The sequence below is a fragment of the Procambarus clarkii genome, chromosome 30 (genome assembly GCF_040958095.1).
Source record: "Procambarus clarkii isolate CNS0578487 chromosome 30, FALCON_Pclarkii_2.0, whole genome shotgun sequence".
Lineage (NCBI taxonomy): Eukaryota > Metazoa > Arthropoda > Malacostraca > Decapoda > Cambaridae > Procambarus > Procambarus clarkii.
Genome location: NC_091179.1, coordinates 34,824,476 through 34,838,537, shown reverse-complemented (window position 1 = coordinate 34,838,537; position 14,062 = coordinate 34,824,476).

Genomic DNA, 14,062 nt, shown 5'->3' with positions numbered 1-14,062 from the left:
ATCCAGTAACTGTAATAAGGATAATATTAAGAATACAATGTCGTAAATAACCGTACAATGTAAGAATACAATGTAATATCGTAAATAACTGATGACGGCAAGTGCCGCAGAATAGAAAAAATTAAGAAAGCAACGCCAAACCATAATAACAATTTATATTCTTAATAAAATAATACTGGAATGACAGTAACGATATGGAATAATATTAGTACTACAATATAGCCCAGCAAATAAGGGAAGATAATAGTATTAACATAGGCCCTGGGCGGCTGCATCCCGGCGCCGCTGCGTGCGTTGTAACGGTGATAAGAGGACTATCCGGCTCGCGTTCGCTTCCTCGCCGCAGTAGGGTGAGGAGGGGGGGGGGGGTTCCGGCTTGTCGTGGCTGCGAAAAAAGGGAACATAAGAAGCCGACGTTGTGCACCAAGCGGGCAGAGCACAGGGGAAGGAATAGCAGTTGGAGGTAAGGGCCCCTAACCTAATGATAGATGAGGTTAAATTAAATAGAATACTATTACGTAGTAAGAAACAACAATGACGAAGGAACAAGAAGAGTAAATTAGCCCAGAAGGCCGGATGGCCAAAGAACGTTAGCGACCATATGGCCAACAACATGCTGGCTGACTGCTGACCAACAGCATTGTTATAAATAATATGTGTGGTGGACTTGCTATGGGGGACTTGGTATTATTAAGGGGTAAGGGTAGTTAGAAGACAAGAGTATCAAATATGGGAGAGCTAAAAGGCCCGGCCCCCAAAATAAACTATCAACAGTAGTATTAACTTGCTACTAGACCATATATGTTAGTCTAAGGGTTGATCAATGCACTCCACACAGGAAGAAGGGATACTCTATAATTCATGTACTTATTTATTAACCCCTTAACAACCCCCCATATACACTCACACCAATAACAATAATAATAATAACTTTACCACACTATCTTACGTTAAAAGCCTTGGTCCATATAGGCAGGATACAAGGTTTACACTAATAACAAGCTAGGGTAAAGTACTACTGGATAAGCACTGAAGCTGGATGCAGCTTAGGGTAGTGAGACCATGTGGTACCCCTAATAAAAAACACAACACTTAGGGTTACCCAAAACACTGGCAACTACTACCCCCAGGTTTCACCAATCATTACTACCAGAGTAGGTACACTTAGAAATCATACAATACTTAACTTAATGGTACAGGAACTTAAGGTAAGGGAAATAAGTAAGAGGAGAAGGGAGGAGAGTAGGGATGCAGCCACAGAGTAGGTCTCGTGCCCACGAACGCCAGCCAGAAAAGAACCTCCTAGCGACCAGCTAGGCCTCCCATGTCGTGGTGCCGTAATTAAGGAGCCTAATTGATCGTGCAGCTAAGCACATTAAAGATCTTCCCCTATGCAACGTATTGTTACTTTACAAATGATTAGAAAGTATTAGTAAGCAAAGTTGGTGCCTATGTTATTATTTAATAATCAACCCCCAGCTCAGTCTTTAAATGCTCTTTGAGAAACAATAATAGTCTTACGTCTGGCAGGGAAGATACAAACAATTGCCGCTCGTGATGCACTAAACTGTACTACCAGAAAGTTTAATAGCTCAATTTTGACCTCTGGTTTCCACTGGAGAACCCAGGGTCGTAACAAGCATGGTGGCCGACATCATGCGACTGACTGGCTTATGCTTGCCATATGGAAGGCCGAATGGCCAGTTTGCATGACACCGTGCGCGAGGCCATGCTAAACTTCTCTGTAGCATTCCAAATGTATCTTAATGTACTGCCGAAACGATGAAGAATGGGTGGACAAATATAATGCACAATATTTAGAATATATAATAAGGGAAACGAGTGTAATAGGACGAAATAACCAGAGGAAAAATGGGGGGGGGGGACCCAACCCGAATGCACTAGCTGCAACTAGCGTACCCTAGCTGAAATTAACTTAATGGCGCAGAGGCAAAGCAATAGATTAATACAAATCCTAATTGAAAGTCCCTTAATATATCAAATTAAACGTAAAACTTAAGCAAAGTGTAAATTGGGGGAAAAATTTGTCGTGTTAAATACGAACCATAATTGCGAGTCCAATAATAATTTTTTTTAGGCATGAGACGTAATCAATGCTATAAATTGCAGAAGTAATACAACTCATAACTGAAAGTCTAGCAATCATAAGATATATTTTAAAATTGTTCACAAATAATATAAATTATAAATCACCAAAACGGCGGACCGCACGACGCCAGGGCGTCAAAGCTTAAGTTAGAGATAACTGAGACGGCGAGTAGCAACTCGCTCAGCCTAACTGGCCTTACCTAACAACTTAAACAAAGTTGAGCGAACAAGCATAAATTTCCAACGGGAAGTAAAACCTGCAGCTGGTGTTGGGAGGGGCATCAATTGAAGAATTAAATTGTGATAGGCTAAATGTAAACATTTAGGCCGTAAATGATAAACCACATAACGTAACCAGGAGAAACAACAAATATGCCGCAAGGGCTACCCGTAATAACAGTAATAATTTACAGAGGAAACTAAACATAAATGCAGGGCCAGAAACTTAAAGCAGGAGACAAGGGCCCGTAACACCGCGACTAGCACATCCTAACTGACTTTACTTAATAACTTAAGGCAAAGCAAAAGTTAAACAAACATACTGTAAACACAGTAAAAGAAACATGCAACAAGACAAAGCATCCTGAGCGGAACTAAAGTGAGTAGGCTAGTGGTAAATGCGAAGCCAGGGAAACTGAAGCAAGAGGCATGAGGCCTGAGACACAGCAACTAGCACAATCTAGCTGGCTTAGTTAATAACTCAAATACAATAAGCACGGGTTTTATAAGTTAAAGAATAAAGAATTATGCACGTGGGTAGTACCTGGACCTTAAACCCACATTAACGTAGGGTGTATAACACAAACACCAATAGTCAAAATTGTGCAAAATAATGGATTAACTTAACGACCGTTGCCGAATGTTGAACTGCAAAATCCTGCCATCAGCGGCTGGACATCGACAGCTGGAGCATCAACATCTGATAAAGGGAGGAAAATAGCGGCAACTGGCCACCAGGGAAGATGTTAATGGTAAGTAGAAGGCCAGCTGCAAGACAATTTAGGCTAAAGACTGGAATATAACTGTCATAGAAAATAACGGGAACAATTCATGAAGCTGGGAAAGCGAGAATTACAAAAACTGAAAAGAGTGATAAATTGATGGGCGCAACGTCGGGTGGAACGTTTCAGCTGGAGCTTCATGACTGAAGCATCGGCTGCCAGGAAGCCTAACATGGAACTGGGGCGTTAGCAGCTGTAACATCGTCTGCTGAAACTAGCTGAGCCTGTGAGGGCGCCCGCTGCAACAGCTTCGGCCGAGCCACCAGCTGGCCCATCCTCTGCAGGAACAACACCGGCTGGGACAACGACTGCTGGGACGACGTCGTTGGAAAAAAGCCTAACAATGTAATAAATTATATTAACATGAATAATCGTAAATAAATGGTGTAAATAATAAAATTATAAACCAATTATAACTATAATTAATTATAACTAATTATAAATAATTATAAATTGCAAAACAAAGTATGCTCAAAATAAAGCTGGACTATAACTCGTTAGAGAAACGGGATTAACACTTTGAGCCGAGGTAAATACAACCAAATACAATAACGAAAAGGAGTGAAAATAGGCACAACGTCAGCTAGAACGCTTCAGCTGGAACTTCGTGACCAGCGGCCTAGGAGGCCGCTGTGACTCCCGGGCTACACCGGGCAGACAACACGTCTGGGTAAACCTGCGGCCTGTGAGGCCGCAGTGACTTCCGGGCTACACCGGGCAGACAACACGTCTGGATAAACCAGCGGCCTGGGAGGCCGCACATTAATATGATCAAATAATGGCCACTGCTTGATCGCAAGCAGGGATGTTTCTGATGGGGGAGAAAGAAACATTTGCGCAGCGCGTCCCGCGGCGTTGCGCGGGCAGTCTGGGGCTGTATAAATACGGGGAAACAGAGGGGCTCTGCCCTCACTCCGCCTGCCCCTGCCGCTGCCCTCGCAAAGCCCACCCACCTCCCCTTTGCAAGCGGCTGTCTTTGTACCCCCGCCATGCTTTGCACAGTTGTCCCCTTTTCTCCCCACTGCATGTGGGAAGGGGGGTGCAGCGCCGGTCCCCAAGTGTCCCGCTGTCCGCAGCTAATACTTTGCCCAGTCTAGGTGCTAGTAAGCCCTACTTGTAGTCACACCCCCTTCTCCTTATTCATTAGGTCTTTTACGGCCTCTTGGCCGGGTACATTACGTGTTATGTGGTCTCTCACTTATTAGTTATTCTTTGTGTCCTGCCTGTTATATCCTAGTGTTATATAATTACTACACATTTGCACTCGGCCTTAATTCTAGTACCAGTTAACCTTTAGGTTTCTGCAGAATTAGTTTCCATGTCACTATAGGCTAAGGTCTCATACTTACTACGGGTGTACCTTTTAAGTTAAATCTAGTCCTCGGACTTGGAATTGTTACTGTTAATTCTTACTTTATATATTTACTTTATATATTTGAATATAAACTTTATATATTTACTTACTTTATATATTTACATGTTCAGTATTAAGTTAATATAATATAAACTTTGTTTATATGTCTATAATATAAACCGTGTTTAATATAAACTTTATATATTTACTTACTTTATATATTTGAAACTTTATATATTTACATGTTCTGCAGAATTTAATCTTCAATAAATTTAAAGCCCCATACTGCCAGTATCTTTCTCCCCCTGATCAGAAAAATATAAAACTGAAAACATCGCCGGCTTGATTCGTCACAGGAAGGACGTCGACTGGGAAGCCGCGGTACCTTCTGGCTAAATTGAGGAATAAACTGAAAGTCTTTAATACACATCGTGACTGAAAGACACCATAGTATAACCTAACTAGCACATCCTAGCTGACTTAACCTAAACTCAATGACAAAAGCAACAGTTACACAAACATAATTGCGGCACAAAACGTTACATAAAACGTGGAGCAAACGCAATGCATAAATTGCAGTAACAAATTGCTGAGGGTAATTGACTCATAAAATCAATTGCAGGAATAATCTAAAGCCAGAGGCTTGCTCAATGCTAAATTGAGGAATAACTTTAGTCTTAATACACGTCATGACTGAAAGACTAAGGATATAACCTGTTATTTAAGTAAGCGTTTAGTTAATGAAGGAGGAACGTAAATCACCAAAATATGAGCGGGCTCCCGTTCACTAAATTGACATGAAAAACGAATACCTAATTACCTCTAAAACTAAAGGATCTAAATCCAGAGGCTTGCGCAATGGTAAATTGAGGAATAACTTGAGGAATAAAGGAGGCAAGTCTTAATACACGTCATGACTGAAAGACTAAGAATATAACAAGTTATTTAAGTAAGGGTATAGTTAATGATGGAGGAACATAAATCACCAAAACAGGAGCGGGCTCCCGTTCACTAAATTGACATGAAAATACAAATTCTTTTACGAAAATATAATTTTTTTTTACGGCAAGAGGTGTAAGCAATGCTATAAATTTCCTAAATTTGCCGCGTAATGAAACTAATCAAGCTGAAAGTCTAAATAAAGGAATGTATTAAAATTGAACAGAATTAAATAATAAATGACCGCAATAATTAGAATTAAATCCATCACTCTTTGTAAAATATCTTGTATGTATGTACCTTACCTAAATAAACATTTGATTTGATTTAATTTGAAGACGCTCAAGCGGCAGACCGCACGGCCAGGCGTTGGGCTGGACGCTGAAAACTTGTGATGGGGAAGGGGTCGCATAACCGGGCACTCCAGGCAGACCAACATTCGGTACACGCAACCAAGGAAAACCACGGGAGTACTGTGCTACAGCGTTCGAAGGAAACGTGGTGGAATTGATGTACCGGGCTACACCGGCCAGACAAAAACGTCTGGGTACGAACGTGCCGGCTATACCAGCCAGACGAAACGTCTGGGAACAAATGTACCGGGCTACACTGGACAGACGACAACGTCTGGGTACAAACGTGCCGGCTAAACCGGCCAGGCGAAAACATCTAGGTACGAATGTGCTGGGCTAAACCTGCCAGACGAGATGTCTGGAGACAAACATACCTGCAGGTATGTTACCACACCTACCATACAAACATACCTGCATACCTGATGAACGCAAAACACTCCTGCGCGCGCCCTGGCTCACCAAGACACCCCCAAACAGAACAGGGGACCATAGAACAGAACGGACCATAGAACGGTGGATAGCCTGGGCCAAAACAGCAGGGGACAGGGAGGCACGCGGCTAAGCCCAACCTGACGTCGAGGCAGCCCCTAGGCAAAGAAGCCTCAGGGCCTGCCGACCAGGACACCGCCGCCAGGCGTGGGTGTGAGGCAGGCCCCCCACAAGCGGGCACGCCCGGGTACGACATGAATGCAGACAGACCCCCTGCCCCGGGGAAGGCCACGCCGCTAATCTGCGTGGCTTAGCACCCAAGAGGGACAGGAAGGAAGCGAGACACAACCCAGGGCAAGCGCTTCTCTGAGCGCCATGGCACGAGGGCGACACCCACCGGGCATGGGCCCCAAAGGTCGGGCCCAAGGAGCATAGGACCACTGCAACCTGGCCTCGTGGCGCCCCCGCCAAGGGCCTACCTTGAGGTGCTTCCGGGGCTTAGCGTCCCCGCGGCCCGGTCGTCGACCAAGCCTCCTGGTAGCCAGACTGATCAACCAGGCTGTTGGACACGGCTGCTTGCAGCCTGACGTATGAGTCACAGCCTGGTTGATCAGGTATCCTTTGGAGGCCGCCAGACCACTCACAGGGAGCCCACCGTGCACGCACGTCCGGGCGCGGCACGCACCATGGCCCTTGGCATAGGACCACAGCAACCTGTCCACGTGGGGGCGCCTCCAAGGGCGACGCCGAGCCGCTCGCAGGGGGCCCGGCCAGGCACGCACGTCCGAGCGGGGCACGAACCGGGGCCCCTAGGCGCACGCCTATGGAACACAGCTGACCAGTGCCCATAGTGCACGCCTGGGAGATAACACTACCTGGGCGGTTCACTCGGGACACGGCGTAAACACACGCCGACCCGGGGCATTGCGGCAGCAGCAAAAAGCAGCCGCTGCAGCACCTGGCACAGACTGAAAGGCGCGCCTGCATACCTCAAGACAGGCGAACGTGCAGAAGGCACAAGGGAACTAAGGCGGCCCACACGGACCGCAGGGGGAAGGCGCCAACACACGACAGACACTGGACAGTCCTGACTAAACTTTAACAGAAAATTTTTACATTACCTTAGAGTAGGATGAGTAGGGCAGGGGGCCCCTGCCTTATCGACAGACTGATGAATGCAGGACTGAGTATTGGTCCACATGTCGTTGAGGCGCGGCGCAGTTTCGAGTACTGCGACGGTCGGTTGGAGTGAGGGAGAGCCCCTCTCTGCCCCAAAATTTATATGGCCCCAGACTTCCCGCGCATCTGCGCGGGGCGCACTGCGCAACTGTTTCTTTGTCCCCCTCTTCAGAAACATCTCCGATTTGTATTTCAAATCAGAGGCCATGTATTGTATAGTCTTGTTTATATCTTTGTTTTGTATATCTATATCTTTTGTTTTGTATAGTCCATGTTTATATGTTTTTTCTTTCATTTCATTTATTATCTAGGTTGCCTAGCCTCGCCATACTCCCTTACTCCATTGTACCCCTGTAAGCCCCTTGTAAGCTACCTCATTTTTTTCTTTTGTTGTTTATTTTGTGTTTGTTTTGTATAGTATTGTTTATATATTTTTCCCCCTTTTATAGCTTAATTCTACTTTGTAATTTGCCATTCTTGCCTTGTTTTCCTGCAACCAGCTTTTTATGCAGACAAGTATAGACCCAGAACTAAACCTCTTATCCACTATCTATGACAATCATCACTTTAATGATCTAAATTGCAGATATTTTGCAGCACATGATGTAAACAATGTATTAACACATAATCACAATATATCTGTAATCAACTTGAACGTTAGATCCCTAGGTAAACACTTCGATGATGTTGGTGCCTTGATTGAAACTATTGACAACAAATTCTCTTTTATTATACTTACTGAAACATGGTTGAAAGAGGATACTACTCAACTCTTTAACATGACTAACTACTCGGCAATTCCCAACTGTCGTCAAATTCAGAGAGGTGGTGGCACTGCTCTTTACTACCACCAAGAACTAACATGCTTAAAAGTAATTAGAACTAGAGACTGCTGTGGGGAGTATATCTTCGCCAGCTTCAGAGTCAAGGGTGCCGAGTCTGTCCTGTCTGTGGGTGCAGTCTATAGAATTCCTAACACTGATGTGTCCAAATTCAACTCAAACCTTAGAAATCTAATACTCGATAACAGACTGAACAAAAACCATCTAATTATCGCAGGGGACTTTAATATTGACCTCTGCGAGCCTGAACACCTTACTGCTGTTAGCTTCCTCAACTGTATGAATTCCTGCTTCCTCATACCCTTAATCACTAGACCTACTAGAATCACTGATAGTACTGCCACGACTCTAGATCACATCTGGACAAACATAACCTCTCCGCTTACTTCAGGTATAATCACCGATAACACTACAGACCATTACCCCACATTTCTCTTAACTAACATTAGCAAACCACCTCTAGAGTCAAGGGAGTTAAGTTTTAGGCTGCACAATGAAACTGCTATAGACAATTTTATAACTGCTGCTGATAATGTCAACTGGGAGTCCGAGTTAGGTAACATAGGGAACATCAACCTAGCAGATTCAGATTCAGATTCAGATTCAGATGTTTATTCAGGTAAGGTATATACATACAAGTGATGTTACATTAATGGATTGATATATAGATAGAGCTAGTACATACAATGCCTAAAGCCACTATTACGCAATGCGTTTCGGGCAAGAAAAACATTAATATCTAGAACTTAATACTAATTGAGCATAAAGAATAAAAAGTGTTGAGAACAAATACAAATAAAGATAAAAAAAGGGGAACATGACTGAAAAAGCAGCACAAATACAATAGGTTGACAAACAGTGTTGATTAAAAAAAAAAGAAAATAACAGACATGGGTTGACAATAGAGGAGTGAGGTAGGTTACAGGGAATTTATTAGGTAGTGTTAAGTTCTTATCTTAAACTGGTTGAGAGAGGTACAGTCTTTAACATGGTTGGGAAGGTCATTCCACATTCTGGGCCCCTTGATTTGCAGAGCATTTCTAGTTTGATTAAGACGTACTCTAGGAATAGCAAAACTGTATTTATTTCTGGTGTGGTGCTCATGGGTTCTGTTACAACCTTCTATGAAGCTTTTAAGATCAGGATTGGCATTATAGTTTAGCGTTTTATATATGTATAATACACATGAGAGAATGTGCAGTGACTTAATATCTAACATATTCAGAGATTTGAGTAGGGGTACCGAGTGATGTCTGGGGCCAGAGTTGGATATTGTTCTAATAGCAGCTTTGTGTTGGGTAATTAGAGGACGTAAGTGATTTTGGGTAGTAGAACCCCAAGCACAAATACCATAGTTGAGATAAGGATAGATAAGGGAGTAATAGAGAGTCACCAGGGCAGGGCGTGGTACATAATATCTGATCTTAGAAAGAATGCCCACAGTTTTTGAAACTTTTTTTGATATATTTAGAATGTGTCCCTGGAAATTCAGCTTGTGGTCAATGAGAATGCCAAGGAATTTGCCATCTAATTTGTTACAAATTTGGGTATTGTTTATTTTGAGATTTATATGACTAGAGTATTTATTGCCAAACAGAATATAGAAAGTTTTGTCAATGTTAAGGGTGAGTTTGTTGGCAGTTAGCCAAAGATGGACTTTATTTAGCTCAGTATTTACTGTGGCATTTAGAGCAAGAGGGTCAGGACTGGAGTAAATGAAGGTTGTGTCGTCAGCAAATAGAATTGGTTTGAGGTGTTGGGAGGCATTTGGAAGGTCATTAATGTAGATGAGAAAGAGGAGAGGGCCAAGTATGCTGCCCTGAGGAACACCAATGTTGATGGGTAGGGTGGGAGAAATTGTATTATTCACAGAAACATATTGGAGCCTGTCAGTAAGGTAGGACTCCAGGTATTGTAGGGAGTGTCCTCTGACTCCATAATGATGTAATTTAAGAAGAAGGTTATGGTGGTTGACAGTATCAAAAGCTTTACGCAGGTCCACAAATAACCCAACAGGGAACTCCTTTTTATCAAGAGCTGTATGAATCGAGTTAAGCATACTAATAAGTGCATCGTTAGTGCTTTTTTTGGGTCTGAAGCCATATTGGCAAGGGCTAAGTATATTGAGTTTGGCTAGATATGAGTAGAGCTGCTTATATATAAGTTTTTCAAAAATTTTTGACAAGTTTGGCAGGATTGATATAGGTCTGTAGTTGTTAACATCTGTGGGGTCACCACATTTGTGGACAGGCGTTACTCTCGCTTTTTTTAGAATATCTGGAAAGGTTTGGAGTTCAAGTGACTTGTTGAAGAGCAAAGCAATAGCAGGGGCTAAAGATCTGGAGGCTTTTTTGTAAATTAAAGTTGGTATCTCCTCAAGGGCACCAGGCTTGGTTTTAAGGGAAAGGATTATCTCATTGACGTCAGTGGAGTTAATAGGCTTTAGGTACAGAGACTGTGGATAGTTACCTGTAAGATAGTCCTTAATGTCAGTACTGGAAGATGGAATATCATTTGCAAGGGATGAACCAATGGAAGAGAAGAACCTATTGAACTCAATAGCAGAATCAGAGGCTGAAAGCTGACCATCGTTATTAGACAGGAGAGTCGGTTTGTTATTTAAAGATTTCTTTGATCCCAATATTTGTGAAATTGTGCTCCAAGTTTGTTTAATGTTGCTCTTTATTTGAGTAAATTTATCTTCGTAGTATTTAGTTTTGGCTCGTCTAATTATCTTAGATAGCAATAGTGAGTAATTCTTTGAGAATTCTTTGGAGACAATTCCTAACCTATACTTAGGTTAGGTTATACTTAGGTACAGGTGACCTCTTGTTGACCCAGGTTGATGTCACCAGTTTCCAGTTACCCGATTTATAACCACTGATGCCGCCTCTTGCCACTATTCTATATTTCTAGTATTCTATATTTATAATATTCTATGCACGATTTTCCTTCACTTCCAACTTATATGTTGTTGTGATACCCGTTCTACATCACTGCTCCACGAATCACCGTTCACTATTTTTTCCTCATACACACATGTACACAAAGCCTCGTGCACTGGCTCACACGTGGTCTCCAGTTTATTCTCTATTTAACACAAAGTTCTATTGTTAATGACTGTTTGTTAATTTTCCAGCGGGTCACTATGCACTTTGTTATGTCTGTAATCAGTAATCCATGGCAGTAGTCCTAAGAAATCCCGGTTAATGTCGCGATTTTAACGGAGCGCGCACGGTACGTCTTCCCCCTCCCTCGACTCGACGAACCTCAAACCAATTCTATTTGCTGACGACACAACCTTCATTTACTCCAGTCCTGACCCCCTTGCTCTAAATGCCACAGTAAATACTGAGCTAAATAAAGTCCATCTTTGGCTAACTGCCAACAAACTCACCCTTAACATTGACAAAACTTTCTATATTCTGTTTGGCAATAAATCCTCTAATCAAATAAATCTCAAAATAAACAATACCCAAATTTGTAACAAATTAGATGGCAAATTCCTTGGCATTCTCATTGACCACAAGTTGAATTTCCAGGGACACATTCTAAATATATCAAAAAAAGTTTCAAAAACTGTTGGCATTCCTTCTAAGATCAGATCAAACTTAATCAAACTAGAAATGCTCTACAAATCAAGGGACCCAGATTGTGGAATAACCTTCCCAACCATGTTAAAGACTGTACCTCTCTCAACCAGTTTAAGATAAAAACGAAGCTATACCTAATAAATTCCCTGTAACCTACCTTACCCCTCTATTGTCATCCAATGTCTGTTTTGTTTTAAAGAGCGCTGTTTATCGACAGAATTGTATTTGTGCTGCTTTTTCAGCTATGTTTTCATTCCATGTTTTCATTTTACTCTTTATGCTCAATTAGTATTAAGCTTTAGTCATTTAAGTTTTTTATGCCCGAAACGCTTTGTGTAATAGTGGCTTTAGGCATTGTATGTACTAGCCCTAACTATAAATCCATCACTCTTTGTAAAATCTCTTATGTATGTACCTTACCTAAATAAACATTTTGATTTTGATTTTAGATATTATGTACCCCCGCCTTGCCCTGGTGACTCTCTATTACTCCCTCATCTATCCATATCTCAACTATGATATTTGTGCTTGGGGTTCTACTACCCAAAATCATTTACGTCCTCTAATTACTCAACACAAAGCTGCTATTAGGACAATATCCAACTCTGGCCCCAGACATCACTCGGTACCCCTACTCAAATCTCTGAATATGTTAGATATGTCACTGCACATTCTCTCATGTGTATTATACATATATAAAACGCTGAACTGTAATGCCAAACCTGACCTCAAAAGTTTCATAGAAGGTTGTAACAGAACCCATGAGCACCACACCAAAAATAAATACAGTTTTGATATTCCTAGAGTACGACTTAATCAAACTAGAAATGCTCTACAAATCAAGGGACCCAGAATGTGGAATGAGCTTCCCAACCATGTTAAAGACTGTACCTCTCTCAACCAGTTTAAGATAAAAACGAAGCTATACCTAATAAATTCCCTGTAACCTACCTTACCCCTCTATTGTCAACCAATGTCGTGTTTTTTTTTACATGGCGCTGTTTGTTGACAGAATTGTATTTGTGCTGCTTTTTCAGCCATGTTCCCCCTTTTTTATCTCTTTTTCTATTTTTTCTCAACTCATTTTATTCTTTATGCTCAATTAGTATTAAGCTTTAGTCATTTAAGGTTTTCATGCCCGAAATGCTTTGCGTAATAGTGGCTTTAGGCATTGTATGTACTATAGCCCTATCTATAAATCCATCACTCTTTGTAAAATCTCTTGTATGTATGTACCTTACCTAAATAAACATTTGATTTGATTTGATCATGCACGTAACAGTGTCCTTGGACAGTACGGATGTTTTACTACCATAATGTGGTGTACGTGTTCATTATACATAGGATTAGCACGTAAAAACAAATAAAATGTATTTGGAACTGTGCGCAAAAAATGAACAAAAATATATTCGGGCAACTCGCGGGCCCCGCCCCAGGCGCCCCACCGGCCCCGAGAGCATACTGCTCTGGCGCACGGGGAATGATGACGTCACGCTCCACCTTTCGGACCCCATAGCAGCCAAAGTAAGTACAATTTCGAACTTCCGTTGCTATACCCATATACAGGGAGGGGTTTTTGACACTTTCAGAAGAAAAAAGAATTTTTTCCCGAGGTTTCATTTCCTGCGCACTGGGGGGGGGGGGGGTGTCATATTTATAGGCCGCGCAGTTAAAGGGTTAAAATGATCCTCAATTTGTGCTGTGAACCAATGTATAACCCTGAAATTTTATCCTAATGTATCTAGTAACCCTTGTTCATTATAGTGTATTGTTATTATTGTGCATTATTCTAACCTTTGTTTTTGTGTCAAAATTTCTTACAGTGTACCTGTAAACATTTTTTGTCAATTTTACTGTAATTTCTCTAGTTAAAATTATCTGTACCTGTAAAGTAAAGCTGTAGAGTACCTGTAAACATTTTTTGTCAATCTTACTGTAAATTATCTACTTAAAATTATCTGTTAGTTTATAAGGACTTGCCCGAAACGCTATGCATGCTAGTGGCTTTACAAGAATGTAAAATCAACTTCATTTCTATGTTCTCTCTTAACCACCAATGTACCTTCTTGTATATAAATAAATAAATAAATGATAAAAGTTTTAGAATTTTTTACCCTTACCCTTACCTAACATCATTTGTGCAGAATATTTTTCTATTATGTCTCACCCAGACTAAATTTCAAAGTAAAACCAAACAAAATAAATTAAAAATGGATATGTATAGATAAGGTATACCCCCTAGCTATACTTACTGCTAGGTGAA